At 48.7% G+C, this 24,526-nt stretch overlaps 1 long non-coding RNA gene across 1 annotated transcript in view; it reads right to left on the bottom strand.

Moving 5' to 3' along the window:
- Positions 1-6,116: 6,116 nt before the first annotated feature.
- LOC134928686 (uncharacterized) overlaps positions 6,117-24,526 on the bottom strand; it is a 94,196-nt gene continuing 75,786 nt past the window's right edge. The window contains exon 3 of the long non-coding RNA XR_010177976.1: positions 6,117-7,592. This is a non-coding gene — a long non-coding RNA (uncharacterized LOC134928686). The remainder of the gene's footprint in view (positions 7,593-24,526) is intronic.

Genomic DNA, 24,526 nt, shown 5'->3' with positions numbered 1-24,526 from the left:
ACACACACACACACACACACACACTACGTTAGACAGAGTTTCCCCCCTGAGAATGGCAAGAGAGACACAAAGATAAGAGCCAACCCACTCACAGTGCTGTTATATATAAAGGACACCCCTAATCAGCGCCCAATGTGTACTGTAAAAGTCGCCCCCCCCCCCCCTCCCTTCTACAACCTCCTGGTACCGCACAGGATAGCGCTGGAGTTGCTTGGAGGGACAGCTCTGTCAGCGTCTGTTTAAAGGAACTGCAGGCAGGAAAATGGCGCTGAACGCTGCTGGGTCCGCTCTGAGGAGAAGCTCCGCCCCTTGAAGATGGCGCGTCTTCCCGCACAAATTCTTTATACTGGCCTGAGGACTCTGTCGCAAGGCGGGGGATTCCGTCCCCTGTTGAGCGTCTGAGTACGGAGGATTGTGACTCTAGCCTGGGGATTCAGTCTTCGGTTAGCATCTGTGACCAGTGTAGGGTATTAAGACGCTGGCTCGGGATGCCCCTCAAAGCACCAACACAGTGTACCGCTGAGCCTTCCCGGAGTGTAGCCGCTCAGAGCTGCGCTCCTACCCTTGTGCCTCTATATCTCGCCTCTTCTGGCTCTGTAAGGGGGTGGCGGCATGCCGGGGTGAGTGATCACCTGTGGCGGGGAGTGTTCGATCCCCCCAGGAGCTCAGTGTCCTGTCAGCGGAGAGTGTCCGTCCTGCGGGGTCTGAGCCACTACTCCCCCCCCCCCCTTAGTCCCTCGAAGCAGGGAGGCCAGCAGCCTCCCTGTAAAATAAGAATCTCTAAAATAAACTTTTACTAAAGAAGCTCTGTAGAGCTCCCCTAACTGTGACCGGCTCCTCTGGCCACATTTTCTAAACTGGGTCTGGTAGGAGTGGCATAGAGGGAGGTGCCAGCCCACACTCTCAATCTCCTTAAAGTGCCAATGGCTCTTAGTGGACCGGTCTATACCCCGTGGTACTAATGTGGACCCCAGCATCCTCTAGGACGTAAGAGAAATAGAGACTACACTGAAGTCTATCTACACAGCATATCACAAAGACTGGTCATAGCAGGTTGCACGATGACCCATGCCATTCATACGTGGGCTACTCAGATTCAGGAGGGCCTCTCGGGAGATATGCCCCTGGTCACTACAGTGACTCTCCTGAAGCACATACAGGACACTGCACGCGTCCTGTGTGATTCTCTCAAGGAGATGGGCAATATTAATGCTAGGACCACTGCTATGGCAGTGTCGGCGCGCAGGGCTTTGTGGTTGCGTCAGTCGATAGCGGACGCAGAGTCCAAGCGCAGTGTGGAGTCTCCCCTTTTCAGAGGAATGGCTCTTCGGGGTGGAATTGGATACGTGGATTTACTGCGGGGAAATCCACTATTCTCCCCTTAGGTACCCCGCTGGCTAGACATTCCTACCCAGGGCCGTCTACTCAGTCCTTTCGGTCTAACAGATTTAGATCTAGGCCCAGAGGTGCCTCCAATGCGGCTAGAGGCAACAGAGGTTAGACAAGAAAATCAGTGATCGCCGGTTCTCAGGAGAGCACCAGTCCAGCCTCCACTAAGGCCTCAGCATGACGGTGCTAACCCACCCCGAGGGGATCTCGAGGTGGGAGCTTGGCTGCGTCACTTCAGCCGCATCTGTGAATGTTCTTGCCAGGATACCTGGGTAAAGGACCTCATTTCTCAAGACTGCAAGCTGGAGTTCGACGGTGCTCCTTCCCAACGATTTTTCAAATTAAGCTTGCCAGCTTTGGAGGATATGCGTGTTACGCTGCAACAGGCCATCCTAAAACTGGTCCAGTCACAAGTCATTGTTCCAGTGCCGCTACAACAACAGGGAACAAGTTACTACACCAACCTGTTCGTGGTACCGAAACCGGACGGTTTGGTAAGACCCATTTTGAATCTGAAATCCTTGAACCCTTACCTAAAGGTTTTCAGGTTCAAGATGGAATCCTTGCGAGCAGTGATTGCTGGCCTGCTGAACGATCACTACCAGTTCAAGGCGCTACCCTTCGGCCTGTCCACAGCTCTGAGGGTGTTCACAAAGGTGATGGCGGAGATGATGTTCCAACTCCAGGCCAAGGGGGGCAATATTGTCCCTTGCCTGGAAGATCTCCTGATATAAGCAAGATCCAGGGAGCTTTTATTGCTCCATATAGACCGCACTATCCAACTTCTGTCACATCATGGGTGGATCCTCAATTTACAGAAGTCACACTTGGAGCCAACTCAGTGACTCCTGTTCCTGGGAATGTTGCTGGATACTGTGTCCCAAAAAGTGTTCCTCCTAGAGGACAAAGTAAGAACACTTCAGGAGATGGTCCGCATGGTTCTCCGGCCTAGTTGAATATCCATCCATCTTTGCGTAAGATTGTTGGAGAAGATGGTAGCCTCATACGAAGCGATCCAGTATGGAAGGTTCCATGCCAGAACATTTCAATTGGATCTCTTGAGCAAGTGGTCCGGATCACATCTTCAGATACACTGGATAATACGGCTGTCACCTCAGGCCAGGATTTCCCTCCTGTGGTGGCTGCAGTCCTCCAACCTACTGGAAGGTCGCAGTTTTGGGATTCAGGATTGGATCCTCCTCACGACGGATGCAAGTCTAAGAGGATGGGGATCTGTCACCCAGAGGGCTCAGTTCCAGGGCAGGTGGTCAGCCCACGAAACCCTCCTTCCGATCAACATTCTGGAACTTCGGGCGATCTACAATGCTCTGATTCAGGCCTCTCCTCTACTCAGGGATCACGTGATCCAGGTACAGTCTGACAACGCCACGACAGTGGCGTACATCAATCGACAAGGAGGGACAAAAAGCAGGGCCAGCATGCGAGAGGTGTCAAAGATACTCCTCTGGGCAGAAAGAAATGCAAGAGTACTGTCTGCAATCTTCATTCTGGGAGTAGACAACTGGGAAGCGGACAATCTGAGTCGTCACGATCTCCACCCGGGAGAGTGGGGGCTTCACCATCAGGTGTTTCAGCAGATAATCGACCGGTGGGGCTGCCCACAAATAGACATAATGGCTTCTCGACTCAACAAGAAGCTTTGTTGGTACTGCTCATGAACCAGGGACCCTCAGGCGAGGGCAGTAGATGCACTGACATTGCCTTGGCCTTACTGGCTGGTCCACCTGTTTCCTCCGATTCCATTGCTCCCAAGGGTGCTCAAGCAAATCAGGAATCAAGGAGTCCAGGCAATTCTGATTGCCTCGGAGGGCATGGTACGCGGATCTTCTGCACATGTCCGCTGAAGACCCTTGGCCTCTGCAACTGAGAAAAGATCTTCAACAAGGACCGTTCATCTACCCGGACTTACAGCGTCTTCGTTTGAAGGCATGAAGGTTGAGCGGCACATCCTAGCTCACAAGGGCCTTTCCAAAAAGGTTATTGCTACCAGGGTTCAGGCTAGGAAACCTGTGACGTCAAAACACTATCATCATATCTGGAGGAGATATGTTTTTTGGTGCGAAGACTGCATGTATCCGCCTGCAGAGTTCCACTTGGGACGTTTCCTACTTTTCCTGCAGGCTGGTGTGGATAAGGGTTTACGTCTGGGTTCCATTAAGGTCCAGATTTCAGCTCTCTCAATTTTCTTCCAGAAGAAATTGTCAGTATTGCCAAAAGTTCAGACCTTCTTGCAAGGGGTGCTTCACATTCATTCTCCTTTTGTGCCGTCCACGGCACCCTGAGATTTGAATGTAGTGTTGGAATTTGTACAGTCCTCCTGGTTTGAACCTCTGACGACGGTAGAAGACAAGTACCTCACATGGAAGATGGTGATGTTATTGGCCCTGGCTTCTGCTAGGCGTGTCTCAGAATTGGGGGCCTTACCGTGTAAAAGCCCTTACTTGGTCTTTTACGAGGACAGAGTGGAGCTCAGGACTAGGCTGCAGTTCCTGCCAAAGGTCGTCTCTGCGTTCCATTTGAATCAACCTATTGTGGTTCTGTCAAGTTCTGGCACTTCTGCTCCTCCGGAGACGGGTGCTATGCGAGCCTTGAAGATCTATGTCAAGAGAACGGCTCGCATCAGAAAGACAGATTCCTTGTTCATGCTATATGATGCGCAGAAAAAGGGTTGTCCTGCTTCAAAGCGGTCTATTGCTCGTTGGCATAGGCTTACTATCCAACAGGCCTATGTGTCGGCAGCCTTACCTGTTCCTCAGTCTCTGAAGGCTCACTCTACAAGATCGGTGGGGTCCTTCTGGGCGGCTTCCCGTGGAGTCTCGGCCTTGCAACTATGCCGAGCTGTTACCTGGTCGGGGAAGAACACCTTTGTGAAGTTCTACAGGTTTAATACCCTGGCCAAAGAGAATTCCCAGTTTGGGCAGGCGGTGCTGTAGACGTCTCCGCACATTCCAGCCCGTTCTGGAAGCTTTTGGACGTCCCCATCGTACTAGATTTCCCCAGTATTCCTTATGGATGCTAGATGAAAGAGGATTTTAATTACCCACCGGTAAATCCTTTTCTTGTAGTCCATAAGGGATATTAGGCGCCCGCCTCAGTGAGTTGACTTTTCTGCAGGTTCTCTTTTATATGGTTACATGTTCAGCTGTTGCTGTTTTGTTACCAGCCGTTGCTGGTCGTTTTATGTTAGTGGTGTGCTGGTGTGTAAATCTCACCACTCATTGTTATGTTTCTTCTCTCAAGTATGTCCTTTCTCCTTCGGGCACTATTTTACCTATAACTGACTGTGGAAGGGGGCATAGAGGGGAGGAGCCAGCACACCCAGTTCAAGAAATTTAAAGTGCACCGGTTCCTTTGGACCCCGTCTATACCCTATCGTACTAGACTCCCCCAATCTCCCTTATGGACTACGAGAAAAGGATTTACCGGTAGGTAATTAAAATCCTATTTTCACTCTAAACTACAGAACCATAACTAAAGTGACTTGCAGATCATTAATGCAGATTGGGCAAAGGCAGGGACACTTTTATTGCTGTGGGCTACAGCTCTTATAGTCCTTGTTGTAGTTGACCGGTAAGGATGTATTTCTTTAATGGTTATCCAGTCGGCTGCAATACACACCCCTATACCATAATTATTTCATTTCTAAATGATGGGGCTTTTTTTGAACCAGATTCTATGAACAGATGGTGTAGCTCCATGTGACCATGCACCTACCTACTAAACTGCACTAAGCTATGATATATTGAACACATTTAAAAAACAAACAAACTCTGAAATGCTATCATATGATCAAGCATATGTTATTCAAAAGAAAGTGTTTGCATAGAGATATTTAATAGGTAAATAGAAGCTATGCTAAAGAATCAGGAAAACAGGATGAATCCTCGTCAAAGCAGCAGATCTTGGGCAGCTCCGCTTTAGAGACTAGGGGATAGATTTACTAAAGCTTCCAATGCAGACAAGTGGAAGTGTTGCCCATAGCAACCAATCACATTCTGTGTATCATTTTCTAAAATGTGATTAAGAAATGATAGCTAGAATATGATTGGTTGCTTTGGGCAACACCTCCACTTTTTTTAAAAGCTTTAGTAAATCTGCCTCTAAAAACCAGATGTATTAATGATCACATTTGTTATGCAATTATTAACCTACCTAATCACCTAGTTAATGGCTATTGCCAATATGTATGCTGCTGCAATGCGAAAGAGTGCTAATTACACTACTCAGGGTAGAGCGTTAAGTCCCGCCATGCTTCTCGTGCCAAATGGAGCACAGACACAAGGTGTATGAGGAAACCTTTGTACTCCACCTCTATATCCAGAGTTTTTTCTCCTGACTCCATTAAGGTATCTGGAAATAACTGTCCACACCTATGCTTCATGAACTAATAAGTATTCTAAGTCATGCACCTAATTTAATCATGTAAGTGCCATTACTAGTGATGACAGCCTTCTCTGACAGACGGAGGAGTCAGAGATCTGGGTGACTCAGAATATGGGCAGATATTCCCATTAGTTGCCCATTTGCAGTCAGTCAACAGAATTACAGCAGTTTTGTGTGACTCAGAATCTGGTTCAGTGTTTTTATCTCACCCCCCTGTATGTGTTTTACACTGACTGGCCCCTGGAAGTGCTTTATTTTAACAAGGAAGGGTACCTGTACTTTCTGGTGGCTCAGCAATCACTCAGACAAGTTATGAAACAGAATGAAACAGAACATTACTTTTATTGTAAAAGAAATACACTGGAATAAAAATGGCAGTTGTCTTCAACAGAAACATTGACTATTAACACGTTAGATCACAAGTTTGCAACCACCTTTACTCAGGGATCCTTGATTTCCGGTGCTTTGCCCATCCCTGTAGCATACCTCCCAACATGACCCTCTCCAGGAGGGACACAATGCTCTGCTTCTGGACTTTTCTCTTCATTTATGATTGCCGGCTCCTGTGTTGAACAGGTAATGGATAAGAAAGGTGTTTCAGCACAGGTGATGGCAATCCTAAATTAAGTGGGAAGTCCAGGAGCAGAGCATTGTGTCCCTCCTGGAGAGGGTCATGTTGGGAGGTATGCTGTAGTAGTAGTGAGTCCAGTACAGTGCAGGTCCACCAAGTTACAAGACTCACAGGATGGAAAGACATGCAGATTAGTTCAGAAGGAGTCCCAAACTCCAATGGATGGGCTGCTCTAAAACAACAACCACTCACCACACTGTAGAACTGATGCTAAATGGTTGAGTGTTTCTGTTTAAGGATAGTTATATTTTTCCACATTCCAATCCTGCTCCTTCCAATAGCTAAATTTGTCTGTCTTTCTGCTGCCTCCATTCACCTCCTTACAACATGACACTGCCTTATCACGTGCAGCCTAGTCTTCACTAACCTAATCTTACAAGTAAACAGGTCACTGCACCCCAAAATATCAGTAGATTACATCATACTGGTCTGTGCAATCACAGAACATATTGCTGATGAAATGTTGGAATATCAGGAAGCTCCTTTTAACTGATATCAGCCTGGTGGAATGACAATATTTACTGCAAAATTTCCTTTGGAACTCACAAGATATGACACATGTTTATCCATGTTCTTTGCTGAAAGGACGGCCTACGGCACAGAGGACAACTGGGGCTTATTTGTATCCATTCTGAAATGCAATGGGGATGGAATACGTGCCTGCAAGGTAATACCGTAACCCGCTCCCCATTCTCATAATCCACTATACAAATTCTGCAGGATTCCTTGTTTTCACTCTCGGTGACATAGCGAAATGGGAGTCTCATAAATAATTGTGCCCAATGGCCAGCTGAGAGATTCTGCCCAGGGCTGGGGTTTGGGAGAGGCTGACTTGGCCCAGGGCTGGGGTTAGGGATAGGCTGACTTGGCGCAGAGATGGGGTTTGGGAGAAACCGACTTGGGCCAGCGATAGGGTTTTGGCCTGGTCTCTCTGCTATCATGCGTTCAGATAACGCAGAATGTAGCATAGGCTGTCTTCTCATTGTTTGTGAACGCTCCCTAGTAAGTTGCTGCGGAGATTGGCTCCTGTGTCGAACATTATTTTCTCTCGGCCGAGTAGACCTTTGTCCTCCTATACGTCCAGAATTTTGCCATCGAACTCTCAATTCTGCATTCTGACGGCGCCCTGACCTCAGCCTCTCCTCATATATGATAGGAGAAAGTTCATCTGAAAAGATATAATATCTCGGCTATAATAATTGGCTATACGTAACATCTAAATATCAAAATGTTGATCAATAACATGAGCTACAACAATAATATTCAAATTTCGTGGCCCTGAAGTAAAATTAAATGCATGCTTGTTTGTGTAGGTTTTTTTGCATATTTTAATACCTAATTCAGAGGCGGCCACAATACTGCTATTTTAAGCAGATGAGCCGAAGCTTTCTTACAGTGCGTGCACATGAGCCGCAGTGCGCACATGCAACAATTTATTTGCTATAGAGGTCGCATTGAGGAATTAGTCGCAGAGTGAGTAACCGGAAGACAGCTTTTGGGGTGCTAATAGAGAGTGGTCGCACAAACGTAGTCCTGTCATGGCCGTTCAGACAGCGTTTTTGCATGAGGCACTCAAAATGTGACATGATCCGATTTGTAACTTGTACCGATGTATCAGCAACTATACATCGTTGGATGGAAATGATGCAGCAGCAGAGTGCATCCCATCGCTCAGGGTAGTTTCTGCCCATATTAGCATATAATTGCATTGGCATACGGCAAAAGGAAGATAGCGCCAGCAGCAGCAAGACTAACCACACCTGAATGACCCCCCCCATGTTACATGGATTATAGGGAAATGCAACAGGGATGAGGAGATAATACTACAGGATTATCAACACTACAGTGGGAGTGGTAAATGTTACATGGTGGTCAATTGCTACAAAAGTGACAGGAAAATGCTACAGGGTTGGGAAGATAATGTGACATGGGTCTACTAAACATACCCCCCAGGGATGTGCTAGATACCCAATAGGTGTACTATCTCATTTGGACACACTTTCTCATTCAAAGGAATGAGAACATGTGTCCAAACTTTTGACTGGTACTGTATATATATACAATTATATATTTTTTTCTGAATTGATTAAGAAACGTGACAATTTCTAATACATTTGTGTAAGTATTCATCAGTTACAGTAAGTAGTTAAAAACTTTACAGTAAGTAGTTAAATACTCAGCAACACATTTCCTTTTCACCACAATATGGTTCACCTAGATCAGTGTTTCTCAACCACAGTACTCAAGGCACACCAGTAGGTTTTAAGGATAGTCATACTTGAGCACAGGTGACTTAGGCTAGGACCACACATAGTGGCCGGGAGGTTTTTTTTCTGTGTGCGCACGGATCCTGTTCTGTGGGATCCAGCAGAACAGGATCCGGCCAGTGACACACGGGATCTCAATGGCACAGCCGCACTGTGTGAACACATATATTGAAATGTACAGTACATCTGGAAAGTATTCACAGCGCTTCACTTTTTCTACATTTTGTTATGTTACAGCCTTATTCCAAAATGGAATAAATTAATTTTTTCCCTCATAATTCTACACACAATACCCCATAATGACATTGTGAAAAAAGTTTTTTGTGATTTTTGCTAATTTATTAGAAATAAAAACCTAAGAAATCACATGTACATAAGTATTCACAGCCTTTGCCATGAAGCTCAAATTGAGCTCAGGTTTCCACTGATCATCCTTGACATGTTCCTACAGCTTAATTGTAGTACACATGTAGTAAATTCAGTTGATTGGACATGATTTGGAAATGCACACACCTGTCTATATAAGGGCCCACACTTGACAGTGCATGTCTGAGCACAAACCAAGCATGAAGTCAGAAGAATTGTCTGTAGACCTCCGAGACAGTATTGTCTCGAGGCACAAATCTGGGGAAGGGTACAGAAAAATATCTGCTGCTTTGAAGGTCCCAGTGAGCACAGTGGCCTCCATCATCCATAAATGGAAGAAGTTCGAAACCACCAGGACTCTTCCTAGAGCTGGCCGGCTGTCAAAACTGAGCGATCGGGGGAGAAGGGCCCTAGTCAGGGAGGTGACCAAGAACCCGATGATCACGCTGTCAGAGCTACAGCATTCCTCTGTGGAGAGAGGAGAACCTTCCATAAGGACAACCATCTCTGCAGCAATCCACCAATCAGGCCTGTATGGTAGAGTGGCCAGATGGAAGCCACTCCTTAGTAAAAAGCACATGGCAGCTCACCTGGAGTTTACCAAAATGCACCTGAAGGACTCTCAGACCATGAGAAACAAAATTCTCTGGTCTGATGAGACAAAGATTGAACTCTTTGGCGTGAATGCCAGGTGTCATGTTTAGAGGAAACCAGGCACCGCTTATCACCAGGCCAATACTATCCCTATAGTGAAGCATGGTGGTGGCAGCATCATGCTGTGGGGATGTTTTTCAGCGGCAGGAACTGGGAGACTAGTCAGGATAGAAGGAAAGATGAGACATCCTGGATGAAAACCTGCTCCAGAGCGCTCTTGACCTCAGACTGGGGTGACACTTCATCTTTCAGCAGGTCAACAACCCTAAGCACACAGCCAAGATATCAACGGAGTGGCTTCAGGACAACTCTGTGAATGTTCGTAAGAGGCCCACCCAGAGCCCAGACTTGAATCTGATTGAACATCTCTGGAGAGATCTGAAAATGTCTGTGCACCAACGCTTTTCATCCAACCTGATGGAGCTTGAGAGATGCTGCAAAGAGGAATGGGCTAAACTGCCCAAAGATCGGTGTGCCAAGCTTGTGGCATCACATTCAAAAAGACTTGAGGCTGTAATTGCTGCCAAAGGTACATCAACAAAGTATTGAGCAAAGGCTGTGAGTACTTATGTACATGTGATTTCTTAGTTTTTTATTTTCTCTTACGTCCTAGAGGATGCTGGGGTCCACATTAGTACCATGGGGTATAGACGGGTCCACTAGGAGCCACTGGCACTTTAAGAGTTTGAGAGTGTGGACTGGCTCCTCCCTCTATGCCCCTCCTACCAAACTCAGTTTAGAAAATGTTCCCGGAGGAGCCGGTCACAGCTATGGGAGCTCTACAGAGCTTCTCTGGTAAAAGTTTTTTTTTTTAGAGTGTATTATTTTACAGGCAGGCTGCTGGCATCAGCCTCCCTGCTTCGTGGGACTAAGGGGGGAGTAGTGTCCGCCCTGCGGGGTCTGAGTCACCATCTCCGCTGACAGGACACTGAGCTCGAGGGGATCGAACGTTCCCCGCCACAGGGTATCGCTCACCCCAGTAGCATGCCGCCACCCCCTTACAGAGCCAGAAGATCAGTGGCCGGTGTGAAGATGGCGGCAACAGGGTATGGAGTGCAGTACTAACTGCGCTCCGGGGCTCAGCGGTACATAGTGCGGAGCAGTGAGGGGCGCCCTGAGCCAGCGCCTACACCCTACACTGACCTCCAAGCCTGTCAGGGTCCCAGGATCGCTGCCAGCACAATTCCTCAGGCCAGTATAATCTCCAGAAGAGCGGGAAGACAGCGCCATGAAGGGGTCGGAGATTCTCCTCAGAGCGGACCCAGCAGCGTTCAGCGCCATTTTCCTGCCTCCAGAAGCGCTGTCAGTGAGAGCTGTGAGAGCTATCTCTTACGGTACCAGGGGGTTGTAGAAGGAGGAGGAGGCTGTGTAAAGACTGTGTAACCTATTAAGGTGCACAGTCAGCGCTGGTTGGGGGTCTCCATATACCTTAAAAGCTCTGCGTGTGGGTTGGCTCCAATCTCTGTGTCTCTCTTGCCATTCTTGGGGGTGAAACTCTGTCCTCCCCTGTGTGTGTGGAGTGTCTGTGGTCTCCATTAAGCTATGTCCAGGGACTCTGTGTCATATGCTGCAGAGGATATATCCTCTCAGGATGATCCCATTCCATGTAATCAGGATTGCACTGTTTTAGCGCAGATACCAGCAAGGGAGCCGGAATGGTTATCCTCTATTAAAACTATGATTTCTCAGATTTCTACTAGGGTTGCACAGAATGAATCTGCAACTCATGTTTTACAGAACTCTATGGCAGTTTGGCTCGGTTCTGTTACCTCAGGACCCCCTACTGTATGTTCCCACAAACGTGCTCTTACCCAGATTATGCAAGATGACACGGATACCGATTCTGACACGGCAGACTGTGAGGGGGATGTGGCATCTCTTGTGAAAGGGGTGCAGTTAATGATAGAGGCTATTAGAGATGTTTTGAATATTGCTGATTCAACACCTGAACAGGTTGAGGAGGCTTACTTCACTGACAATAAGAAAGCCTCGCTAACCTTCCCTGCGTCTAAAGAATTAAATGCTATATTTGAGAAAGCATGGGAAAACCCAGAGAAAAAAATCCAAATCCCTAGGAGGGTTCTGGTTGCTTTCCCCTTCCCTGAGGAGGATAGGAAAAAATGGGAAAACCCACCCATAGTTGACGCGTCTGTATACAGACTCTCAAAAAAGTTGGTTTTACCTGTTCCAGGATCTACCGCCTTAAAAGAGCCAGCTGATCGCAAAATCGACACTACGCTCAAATCCATATACACGGCTTCAGGGGCGATACTACGTCCTACTATTGACTGTGCATGGATTTCCAAAGCTATAGTAAAGTGGTCAGGCACGTTACTTGAGGACTTGGATACAATGGATAAAAGTGATGTTGACTTGTTTTTACGTAACATTCAGCATTCTGCAGGATTTATGGTGGAATCCATGAAAGACCTGGGTTCCATGGCTGCAGGGATATCTTCCATGTCTGTCTCAGCTCGTAGGGGACTTTGGCTGCCCCAGTGGCCTGCCAACGCGGAATCCAGGAGAGGTGTGGAGACCCTACCCTACGTTGGATGCGTGGATTTCCATGGCTACAGCGGGTAAGTCTCCTTTTCTTCCCTCAGCTGCACCTGCTACGAAGAAACCCTTTTCTTCAGCTGCATCTCAGTCCTTTCGGACTGTCAAAGCAAGAAAGGCCAAGCCGTCTAACACCTTCTTTAGAGGAGGTCAGCCAAAATCCAAGAAACCTGCTGCGGCGGGTTCCCAGGAACAGAAACCTACTTCGGGTACGCCAAAGTCCATGACGGTGGACCGTGCGGCCTGTAGGTGGGACCGGTGGGGGCGAGACTCAGGCGTTTCAGTCACGTCTGGGTGTCGTCCGGCCTGGATCCCTGGGTGCAAGATATTGTGTCCCAGTGGTACAGTCTGGAATTTCAAGATCTCCCTCCTCACCGGTTCTTCAAATCAGGCTTTCCAGCTTTGCTGGCAGACAGGACTATCCTACCGGAAGCCATCCAGAAGTTGGTGGAGTCACAGGTTATTGTACCAGTTCCTCCCCATATGCAAAACAAAGGTTACTATTCGAACCTTTTCATGGTACCGAAACCGGATGGTTCGGTCAGGCCCATTCTGAACTTAAAATCGCTAAACCCCTTCCTGAGGGAGTTCAAGTTTAAAATGGTGTCTCTAAGGGCGGTGATATCAGGTCTGGAGGAGAGGGAATTCCTGGTATCCCTGGATATCAAGGATGCGTACCTCCACATTCCGATTTGGCCTCCGCATCAAGCTTATCTCCGATTCGCACTGTTGGACTGTCATTTTCAATTCCAGGCCCTGCCATACGGCCTCTCCACAGCACCGAGGGTAGTCACCAAGGTGATGACGGAAATGATGGTTCTACGCAGACAGGGGGTGAACATGATTCCACATCTGGACGATCTGCTGATAAAGGCATCGTCCAAGGAGAAGCTGTTACAGTCCATAGTTCTCACGACCCATCTAGTCAGGGAACACGGTTGGATCCTGAATCTTCCAAAATCACATTTGGAACCAACCAAGAGGTTGTCCTTTCTGGGAATGATCCTCGACACGGAAGTGAAGAGGGTGTTTCTTCCAGAGGAAAAAGCGTTGGTGATACAAACAATGGTCCGGGATGTCCTGAAGCCAGCCCGGGTGTCGGTTCATCAGTGCATTCGCTTTCTGAGGAAGATGGTGGCCTCTTACGAGGCTCTGCAGTACGGGAGGTTTCATGCTCGGTCCTTCAACTGGATTTCCTGGACAAGTGGTCGGGATCTCATCTACACATGTACCAGAGAATACGTCTGTCGTCAAAGGCCAGGATTTCACTCCTCTGGTGGCTACAATTGCCTCACCTTCTGGAGGGGTGCAGGTTCAGGATTCAGGACTGGATCCTTCTAACCACGGATGCAAGTCTCCGGGGCTGGGGCGCAGTCACTCAAGGGGAAACCTTCCATGGAAGGTGGTCAAGTCTGGAAGCAGGCCTGTCAATAAACATTCTGGAACTAAGAGCCAGGGGTGTGAGCACCCCTGGCAAAGTAAGGGACTGGTGCCCCCCATATTTGAAATAGGGAAGGTGCATGTGCATAAAAGGGACATGATCTTGTGGGAAAGTGGCATGACCATACAATAGTTCCCCTAATTCAAATTACGCTACACAGTAGTAACCCTTATACACATCATGCCCACACAGTAGCAGTTCCCTTTACACATTATGCCCACACAGTAATTCTTATAACACTGAGGAGACATCCACAGTGCCTGGCCTGGCTGAGGACACAATGCCACCCAAGGCCAGGTAGTATAATCAAATAGTCGTGCAAAGAAGTGCAGTGCAGCGCACTACCCAGTGGTGTAAGTAAAAAAAAATGTTAGCGGTACTGTGTGCACGCGCCTGTGTGGCCACATGCCACATGGGCCGTGGCCAATGAAAATGGGGACGTGATACACATATGACCCCAATACTGCAGTGCCAGATACACATATGCCCCCAATAGTGCCAGATACACATATGCCCCCACAGTGCCTTATACACACATGCCCCCACAGTGCTAGATATGCCACCACAGTGCCAGATACACATATTCCCTCGTTGCCAGATATGCCTCCACATTGCCAGATACACATTCCCCCACAGTGCCAGATGTGCCCCCACAGTGCCAGATACACATATGCCCCCACGTTGCCAGATATGCCTCCACACTGCCAGATACACATGTCCCCACGGTGCCAGATGTGCCCCCACAGTGCCAGATGTGCCCCCCACCGGTGCTAAATATGCCCCCACAGTGCCAGATACACATATGCCCCACAGTGCCAGATAAGCCTCCAGTGCCAGATATGCCCCCACAGTCATATAGTCATATTCCCCATCCCCCTCACAGCAGATAGCCATAGTCCCCTCCCACTAAATAGCCATAGCCCAACCTTCCCAACCAATAGCCGTAGTCCCCCGAGCACATGGCCGTAGTCTCCACCTCTCCCAACACAGCCATACAGTAGTCCCCACCTCCCTCCCATCACATAACAATAGTTCCCTGCCAACATAGATAGCCATAGTCCTCCTCCCTGCACATAGCCCCTCACCTCCCCAAGCACATAGCCATAGTCCCCATCCCCCTCCCAGCACATAGCTGTAGTCTGCCCTTAGCACATAGTAGTAGTCTCCCCCACTCCCAGCACATACATAGACTCCCCACACAGCACATAGCCCTAGTCCCCACCCCACAACATCCCAGCAGATAGCCGTAGTGTCTGGCAATACCTGCTGTGCCGAGTTGCCTGGGATGGAGGGTGGAGGATCGCTCTGCAGGAAGGAGCTGGCGCCGGTGTCCGGCACCACACCAAACTACGTGAAGACACTGAAAAAAAAACTACAGCTCCCAGCAGCACTTGCCGCTGGGAGTTCCCGGCAGCAAGGGTTGCTGGGAGTTGTAGTTTATTTTCAGTTTTTTCCCTGTAGTGTATTGCGGTGGACACCGGCGCCAGCTCCATCCTGCTGAGCGATCCTCCACCCTCCATCCCAGGCAATGCACAGGCAGTTCGGCACAGCAGGTATTGCCAGACACTACGGATTAAGGGATTCCACCCATTGGCCGAGGGTGGCACCGTCGGACGGCGCCCCCTGCTCGGCTGGCACCCCTGGTGAGTGCCATCCTGGCCAATGGGTAGAAACGCCCCTGCTAAGAGCCGTGTACAACGGTCTTCTCCAAGCGGCCCATCTTCTGAGAAATCGGGCCATTCAAGTGCAGTCGGACAATGTAACGACAGTGGCTTACATAAACCGACAGGGCGGAACGAAGAGCAGAGCTGCAATGTCAGAGGTAACAAGAATCATCTTCTGGGCAGAAAAACACGCGTTGGCGCTGTCAGCAATCTTCATTCCAGGAGTAGACAACTGGGAAGCGGACTTCTTCAGCAGACACGATCTCCATCCAGGGGAGTGGGGTCTCCATCCGGAGGTGTTCAAGGAGGTAACAGATCTTTGGGGTGTGCCCCAAATAGACATGATGGCCTCTCGTCTCAACAAGAAGCGTCAGCGATATTGTTCCAGGTCGAGGGACCCGAAAGCAGTGGCGGTGGACGCCCTAGTGTCTCCGTGGGTATTCCAGTCGGTGTACGTGTTTCCAACACTCCCACTCATTCCAAGAGTGCTAAAGCTCATAAGGAGAACAAGGGTTCAAGCGATCCTCTTTGCTCCAGACTGGCTAAGAAAGTCTTGGTACGTGGATCTTCTGGATCTACTGCTAGGGCTCTTCCTCTTCGGGAGGACCTGCTGCAGCAGGGGCCGTTCACCTATCAAGACTTACCATGGCTACGTTAGACGGCATGGAGGGGTAACGCCAGATACTAGCTCAGAAGGGCATTCCGAACAAGATTATTCCTACCCTGATACAGGCTAGGAAAGGAGTAACGTCTAAACATTACCATCATATTTGGAAAAAATATGTATCTTGGTATGAGTCCAAGAGGTTTCCTACAGTGGAGTTTCAACTGGGACGTTTTCTCCTCTTCCTGCAAGCAGGTGTGGATATGGGCCTGAGGTTAGGATTTTGTCCCTATCCATTTTCTTCCAGAAACAGTTGGCCGCCCTCCCTGAGGTTCAGACTTTTTTGAAGGGAGTTCTGCACATCCAACCTCCCTTTGTACCACCTACGGCGCCCTGGGATGTTAATGTGGTGTTGCATTTCCTCCAGTCGGACTGGTTTGAGCCTCTGTTGGCCTTAGCTTCTGCTAGACATGTATCGGAGTTAGGGGCTTTGTCATGTAAAAGCCCATACTTGATCTTCCATGAGGATAAAGCTGAGCTTCAGACACGTCAGCAGTTTCTTCCGAAGGTTGTGTCGGCATTTCATATCAACCAACCAATGCCAGTTGCGACTGACTCCTCAATTTCTTCAAAGTCCTTAGATGTTGTAAGGGCTCTAATAATCTATGTGAGGAGGACTGCTCGTCAAAGAAAATCAGACTCTCTGTTTGTCCTGTATGTTCCCAAGAAAATTGGGTGTACTGCTTCTAAGCAGACGATCTCTCGCTGGATCAGATTCATTATCCAGCATGCGTATTCTACAGCAGGATTGCCGTGTCCTACGTCTGTTAAGGCCCACTCTATTCGTAAGGTGAGTTCTTCCTCGGCGGCTGCCCGGGGTGTCTCAGCTTTTTAAAACTCTGCCGAGCGGCTACTTGGTCGGGGTCGAACACGTTCGCAAAGTTCTACAAGTTCGATACCTTGGCCTCTGAGGACCTCTTAAGTTTGGTCAATCAGTTCTGCAGGAGCCTCCGCGCTCTCCCTCCCGTTCTGGGAGCTTTGGTACATCCCCATGGTATTAATGTGGACCCCAGCCTGCCCAGTGCTTCGTTTACCTGCAGTGGTTTTCTGGTTCAGTACGACTTTGTTTTTAGCTAAGTACTGCATTGTTACTTGGTAAGTAATGTTTCAGTGGTTGCTGAGTTTCCACACTTGTTAGCATGGTTTGCCTTCTATGGGGTATATTTACTAAGCTCCCGATTTTGACCGAGATGCCGTTTTTTCATCAAAGTGTCATCTCGGTCAATCTCGGCCATTTACTAAACACTAATCACGGCAGTGATGAGGGCATTCGTAATTTTTTTCTAGTTCAGGTAAAAAATTACGAATGAATACACCATCGGTCAAATTACGCCTGTTTAAGTATGAATCTCGGTCATTTACTAAGAAGTGCAAAGCAAAAAAACCCAAAACACTGCCGTGAAAAATTACAATTCGTAAAAAAGTCCTAAAAAAAAACAGACCTGCTTTTTTTATTCGTGATTTGAGATGCATGCAGGGATCCATGAGATCCGTGCATGTATATCAGTGGGAAGGGGTTGGAAAGTGCTTTTTTTTGCCAAAAAAAATTGCGTGGGGTCCCCCCTCCTAAGCATAACCAGCCTCGGGCTCTTTGAGCCGATCCTGGTTGCAGAAATATGGGAAAAAAATGACAGGGGTTCCCCCATATTTAAGCAACCAGCATCGGGCTCTGCGCCTGGTCCTGGTCCCAAAAATACGGGGGACAAAAAGAGTAGGGGTCCCCCGTATTTTTAAAACCAGCACCGGGCTCCACTAGCTGGACAGATAATGCCACAGCCGGGGGTCACTTTTATACAGCGCCCTGCGGCCGTGGCATCAAAAATCCAACTAGTCACCCCTGGCCGGGGTACCCTGGGGGAGTGGGGACCCCTTCAATCAAGGGGTCCCCCCCCCCCAGCCACCCAAGGGCCAGGGGTGAAGCCCGAGGCTGTCCCCCCCCATCCAATGGGCTGCGGATGGGAGGGCTGATAGCCTTTGTTGTAAAATAAAAGATATTGTTTTTAGTAGCAGTACTACAAGTCCCAGCAAGCCTCCCCCGCATGCTTGTACTTGGAGAACCACAAGTACCAGCATGCGGCGGAAAAACGGGCCCGCTGGTACCTGTAGTACTACCACTAAAAAAATACCCAAAAAAACACAAGACACACACACCGTGAAAGTATAATTTTATTACGTACATACACACATACATACATACTTACCTTATGTTCCCACGCAGGTCGGTCCTCTTCTCCAGTAGAATCCAAGGGGTACCTGTTGAAGAGATTCTACTCACCAGATCCAGTGGTCCAGGCTCCTCGGCAAATCCAGGGATAATCCACGTACTTGAATAAAACAAAAAAACGGCTGCCCGACCACGAACTGAAAGGTGACCCATGTTTGCACATGGGTCACCTTTCCACGAATGCCAGAAACCCACTTTGCCTTCTGGCTAAGTGGGTTTCTTCAGCCAATCAGGGAGTGCCACGTTGTAGCACTCTCCTGATCAGCTGTGTGCTCCTGTCCTCACTGACAGGCAGCACGCGGCAGTGTTACAATGTAGCGCCTATGCGCTACATTGTAACCAATGATGGGAACTTTCTGCTCAGCGGTGACGTCACTTTAGGGACCAGGACCAGGCGCAGAGCCCGATGCTGGTTGCTTAAATATGGGGGAACCCCTGTCATTTTTTTCCCCATATTTCTGCAACCAGGATCGGCTCAAAGAGCCCGAGGCTGGTTATGCTTAGGAGGGGGGACCCCACGCAATTTTTTTTGGCAAAAAAAAGCACTTTCCAACCCCTTCCCACTGATATACATGCACGGATCTCATGGATCCCTGCATGCATCTCAAATCACGAATAAAAATTTTTTTTAGGATTTTACTTTGTTTAATTTAAAAAAAAAAAAAAATACGAACCCCAGCACGGATCACACAGATCCGGCCGAGATTGATTGTAAAAAAAAACGGCAGTGTTTTGCTAATCACTGCCGTCAAATTAGGTAAAAAAACACGAATGACATCGACATCGGAAGCAAAGAAAAATACGAATACGACAGCTTAGTAAATTAGTCGTAATCAATTCAAAAAGTTGCAGTTTTACACTGCCGATGTCATTCGTGATTGAACTTTGACCTATTTTCGGAAATTACGAATCTTAGTAAATATACCCCTATGTGTGAGCTGGTATGAATCTCGCCACTATCTGTGTTAAATCCTTCTCTCGAAGATGTCCGTCTCCTCGGGCACAGTTTCTAGACTGTGTCTGGTAGGAGTGGCATAGAGGGAGGAGCCAGCCCACATTCTCAAACTCTTAAAGTGCCAATGGCTCCTAATGAACCCGTCTATACCCCATGTTCCGTAATGCGCGCGCGCGTCGTATGGGTACAAAGTCCATTGTGGTTTTGCACTGGTTCTAGCGACAATTCCAATCGCACAGCGGGCCGCAAGGAGATTGCCAGAAAGAGGGCGTTTCTGGGTGTCAACTGACTGTTTTCATGGAGTGCTTAGAAAAACGCAGGTGTGGCAGAAAAAACGCAGGTGTGGCTGGGCGTTCGCTGGGCGGGTGTGTGACGTCAAAAGTTGTCCCTCCGTCGTTAGAATCAACGCACACGAAGAGTAACTACAGGGCTGGTCTTGTTTTGCACAAAACGATTTTGCAGGCGCTCTGTTGCACAAGCGTTCGAACTTCTGCAAAGCTAAAATACACTCCCCAGTGGGCGGCGACAATGCGTTTGCACGGCTGCTAAAAACTGCTAGCGAGCGATCAACTCAGAATGACCCCCTTTGTGTGTAGAATTTTGAGGGAAAAAACGTATTTATTCCATTTTGGAATAAGGCTGTAACATAAAATGTGGAAAAAGTGTAGCGCTGTGAATACTCTCCGGATGCACTGTATGTGTTTTCATTAAAATCCCGCCGTCCTGTCATCCAGCCCAACCGCAGTGCCAACCGCTGTGCCCATGAGAGGTTTTACTCTAATTGGATTATATGAGGGTGGTTCAATAAGGTAAGAATACCTCATTATATGAGGGTGGTTAAATAAGGTAAGAAGACCTGTTATTGTGTAAATTTATTTAACTCATACATATACATATAATCAATAGTATAACCTTGGTACAGATTATTTCCCATAAGGGATATTGGGGAAATCTAGTACGATGGGGTATAGACGGGGTCCAAAGGAGCTGGTGCACTTTAAATTTCTTCAACTGGGTGTGCTGGCTCCTCCCCTCTATGCCCCCTCCCACAGGCAGTTTAGAAAAAAAGTGCCCTCATGAGAGGATGCACACTCTGGAAGCTCCAGAGAGTTTTCTTCAGTTTCTTTTTAAATCTTTGTTATTTTCGGTATGCTGTTTGGGCAACAGCATACCTGCACCGTGGGAGTTGGAGGGGGCGGTTACGAGCCTTGCAGGTGTCAGAGCCGCTTCCCCGCTGCAGGACCACCGTCCTGAGAGGTTGTTGTACAGCAGAGCACTGCGCCTTTACGGTCACAATCGCAGCACGCCACAGTCACCTAACGATAGTCTGAAGGTGACATCAGTGGGGAGTACAAACCAGGGGGCCCGGGTCATGGTGCGGCAGAACGCGGGCGCGGCATACGGGACTCTCCTAATGGGGAAACACTATAGCCCCCTGTGTACACTGGCACACGGTTGTGAAAATAGGTATTTATATTATGTTTTAAACCAAAATGAGACATTTGCCAGTATAAATAAGTGTATAGCTCTGGCACCATTGCAGGGGGCGGAGCTACCTCAGAGCGGTGCCAGCTGCTTCTTGGCGCCTTCCTCTGCTTCCAGCAGCAGCAGGCACACAGCTCCTCCAACACTACAGATACATATAGGGGTGTTAGAAAGGGGTAGAGCAGCTATTATACTTGTAAATAGAGTCACAGTATAAAGTTACAGCCTGCAGTCTCCCTGAGTCTGCTAGGCGTGGTATGCTGGTCATTTTCTCTGGGCCTCCCACTCACATACTAATCAAGGGCAGGCTTGCTTGTACATTGTCTGTGTGTTGTGTGTGAGAGTTTGTCTCCTCTGAATAGGTAAACACCATTTATGCACATGTAGATTCTCCCCCTCTTCTCATGAACAATGTAGCAAGTCCTCACAGGCTTGTGAGGAGACTTGGGGGGGTTGCCATCCTGGTTAAACTCCCTGGATTGCGGACATGTTCTCTCAGCCCTCTGCAGATAGGCCCTCATTCCGAGTTGTTCGCTCGTTGCCGAGTTTCGCTATATTGCGATTAGTCGCTTACTGCGCATGCGCAAGGTTCGCAGAGCGCATGCGGTTAGTTATTTTACTCAAAAGTTAGGTGTTTTACTCACGGCATAACAAGGATTTTTCATCGCTGTGCTGATCGTAGTGTGATTGACAGGAAGTGGGTGTTTCTGGGCGGAAACTGGCCGTTTTATGGGTGTGTGCGGAAAAACGCTGCAGTTTCTGGGAAAAACGCGGGAGTGGCTGGAGAAACGGGGGAGTGTCTGGGCGAACGCTGGGTGTGTTTGTGACGTCAAACCAGGAACGAAACTGACTGAACTGATCGCAATGGCTGAGTAAGTCTGGAGCTACTCAGAAACTGCAAAGAAATTTCTATTCGCAATTATGCAAATCTTTCGTTCGCAATTATGCAAAGCTAAGATTCACTCCCAGTAGGCGGCGGCTTAGCGTGTGCAATGCTGCTAAAAGCAGCTAGCGGGCGAACAACTCGGAATGAGGGCCATAGTCATAAGACACAGCGAATGCAGCAGGCTGTGTAGCTGACCTGGCTGCAAGAGGCAGAGGACAGACCCTTCTCCCTAGCTCAGGGACACATACACGTGGGCTGCCTGCTTACTCTCAGTAACTGATGAAGAGGGACAGAAGGAGGGGGAGGAGATGGACCCTATTATTGAGGATTCATCTCCTGCACAAGGGCTTGAGTGCCTCATAATTGCTATCAGTTATGTGTTAAAACTCCCAGTAGAAGATGATGCCGTAAAGCAGTAATTTTTCTCCTCACAGAAAATGCTTAGCGTCACTTTCTCTAATTCTAAGGAATTAGATATGTTTAAGTTTGACCTGGAAAAATCCTGATAAAAAATTCCAGGTGGCCAGACGCTTCTTAACACTTTCCCATTTTCTCCTGAAGGTAGGAAAAACTGGGAAGATACCCCGGCTGTTGACGTCTCTGTCTCACGTCTGTCTAAAGAGGTGGTGTTACCGGTCCCTGGCTCCTCGGCTTTGAAGGACCCTGGGGATAGAAAACTAGAAGACTACACTGAAGTCTATTTCACAGCAGCTGTGATAGCGGGTTGCTGGTTGACACGTCATTCACACCTGGGCGGGCCAGTTACAGATGGCCTCGCGACGGATGTGTCTCTGATGAGTATGGTTATTCTGATCAAACACATTCAGGATACTGCACTACGTGCGACTCTATTAAATAGATAGGCGCGATTAATGTGCGTATTACTGCCATGGCAGTGTCGGCGTGCAGAGCTTTATGGCTGCGTCAGTGAATAGTGGACGCAGATTCCAAGCGTAATGTGGTGTCTCTCCCTTTCTCAGGAGAGTGGCTATTCGGTGTTGAGTTGGTTTTGTGGATTTCCAAAGCTACCGCGGGAATTCCACGTTTCTCTCCTCTGGGGCCCCACCGGCTAGGCGTTCCTACCCGCGGCCATCTACTCAGTCCTTTCGGACCGCTATGTTTCAATCTAGAACCAGAGGCGCCTCAAACGCTGCACGAGGCACCAGAGGTAAGGCAAAAAAGCCAGCAGATGCAGGTTCCCGGGAACAAAGCACCAGTTCAGCCTCCACTAAGGCCTCAGCATGACCGTGCCCGCCCACCCCGAGGGGATCTCGTGGTGGGAGCTCGGCTGCGTTACTTCAGCCGCATCTGGGAAAGTTCCTGCCAGGATACCTGGGTACAGGACCTTATTTCTCAGGGCTACAAGCTGGAGTTCGATGGTGCTCCTCCCGAGCGATTTTTCAAATCAAGCTTAACAGCTTTGGAGGATACGTGTGCTACGCTGCAACAGGCCATCCTAAAATTGGTCCAGTCCCGAGTCATTGTTCCAGTGCCACTGCAACAACAGGGCAAGGGATATTACTCCAACTTGTTAGTGGTACCAAAACCGGGTGGTTCGGTAAGACCCATTTTGAATCTGAAATCCTTGAACCCTTACTAAAAGGTTTTCGGGTTCAAGATAGAATCCTTGCAAGCAGCAATTGCGGGTCTGGAAGAACAGGAGTTCTGATTGCAGAGATGATGTTCCAACTCTGGGTCCTGGGGGTCAATACTGTCCCTTACCTGGACGATCTCTTGATAAAAAGCGAGATCCAGGGAGCTTTATTGCTCCATATAGACCACACTATCCAACTTCTGTCACACCATAGGTGGATCCTCAATTTACAGAAGTCCCACCTGAAGCCAACTCAGCGGCTCCTGTTCCTGGGAATGTTACTGGATACTATGGCCAGAAAGTGTTCCTCCCAGAAGACAAAGCGAGAACACTTCAGGAGATGGTCCGCATAGTTCTCTGACCTACTCCATCTTTGCATAAGATTGTTGGGGAAGATGGTTGCCTAGTACGAGGCAAACCAGTATGGAAGGTTCCATGCCAGAACATTTCAATTGGATCTCCTGAGCAAGTGGTCTGGATCACATCTTCAGATGCACCGGATAATACGGCTGTCACCTCTGGCCAGGATTTCCCTCCTGTGGTGGATGCAGTCCTCCAACCTACTGAAGTTTTGGTATACAGGATTGGATCCTCCTCACGACGGATGCGAGTCTGAGAGGATGGGGAGCTATCACCCAAGGTGCACAGTTCCAGGGCAGGTGGTCAGCCCACGAAGCCCTCCTTCCGATCAACATTGTGGAACTTCGGGCGATCTACAATGCTCTGCTACAGGCCTCTCCTCTGGTCACGGATCACGCGATCCAAGAACAGTCTGACAATGCCATGACAGTGGCGTACATCAATCGACAAGGAGGGACAAAAAGCAGAGCCTGCATGCGAGAGATGTTAAAGATAGAAATGCAAGAGCACTGTCCGCAATCTTCATTCCGGGAGTAGACAACTGGGTTGTGGACTTCCTGAGTCTTCACGATCTACACCCGGGAGAGTGTGGGCTTCACCATCAGGTGTTTCAGCAGATCAGCGACCGGTGGGGCTGCCCACAAACAGACATAATGGCTTCTCAAGTCAACAAGAAGCTTTGTTGGTATTGCTCACGAACCAGAGACCCTAAGACGAGGGGAGTGGATGCACTGACGTCGCTTGGCCTTACCGGCTGGTTTTCCCGTTTGCTCTGATTCCACTGCTCCCACGGGTGCTCAAGCGAATCAGGAATCAAGGAGTCCAGCCAATTCTGATTGCCCGGATTGGCCTCGGAGGCCATGGTACGCGGATCTTCTGGACATGTCCGTCGAAGACCCTTGGCCTCTGCCACTGAGAAGAGATCTTCTTCAACAAGGACCGTTCATCTACCTGGACTTACGACATCTTCGTTTGACGGCATGGCG

This window comes from Pseudophryne corroboree, chromosome 1, assembly GCF_028390025.1.
Source record: "Pseudophryne corroboree isolate aPseCor3 chromosome 1, aPseCor3.hap2, whole genome shotgun sequence".
NCBI classification, from domain to species: Eukaryota; Metazoa; Chordata; class Amphibia; order Anura; family Myobatrachidae; genus Pseudophryne; species Pseudophryne corroboree.
Note: the sequence above shows the minus strand (reverse complement) of the source record. Positions and strands in the feature narration are given on the sequence as shown.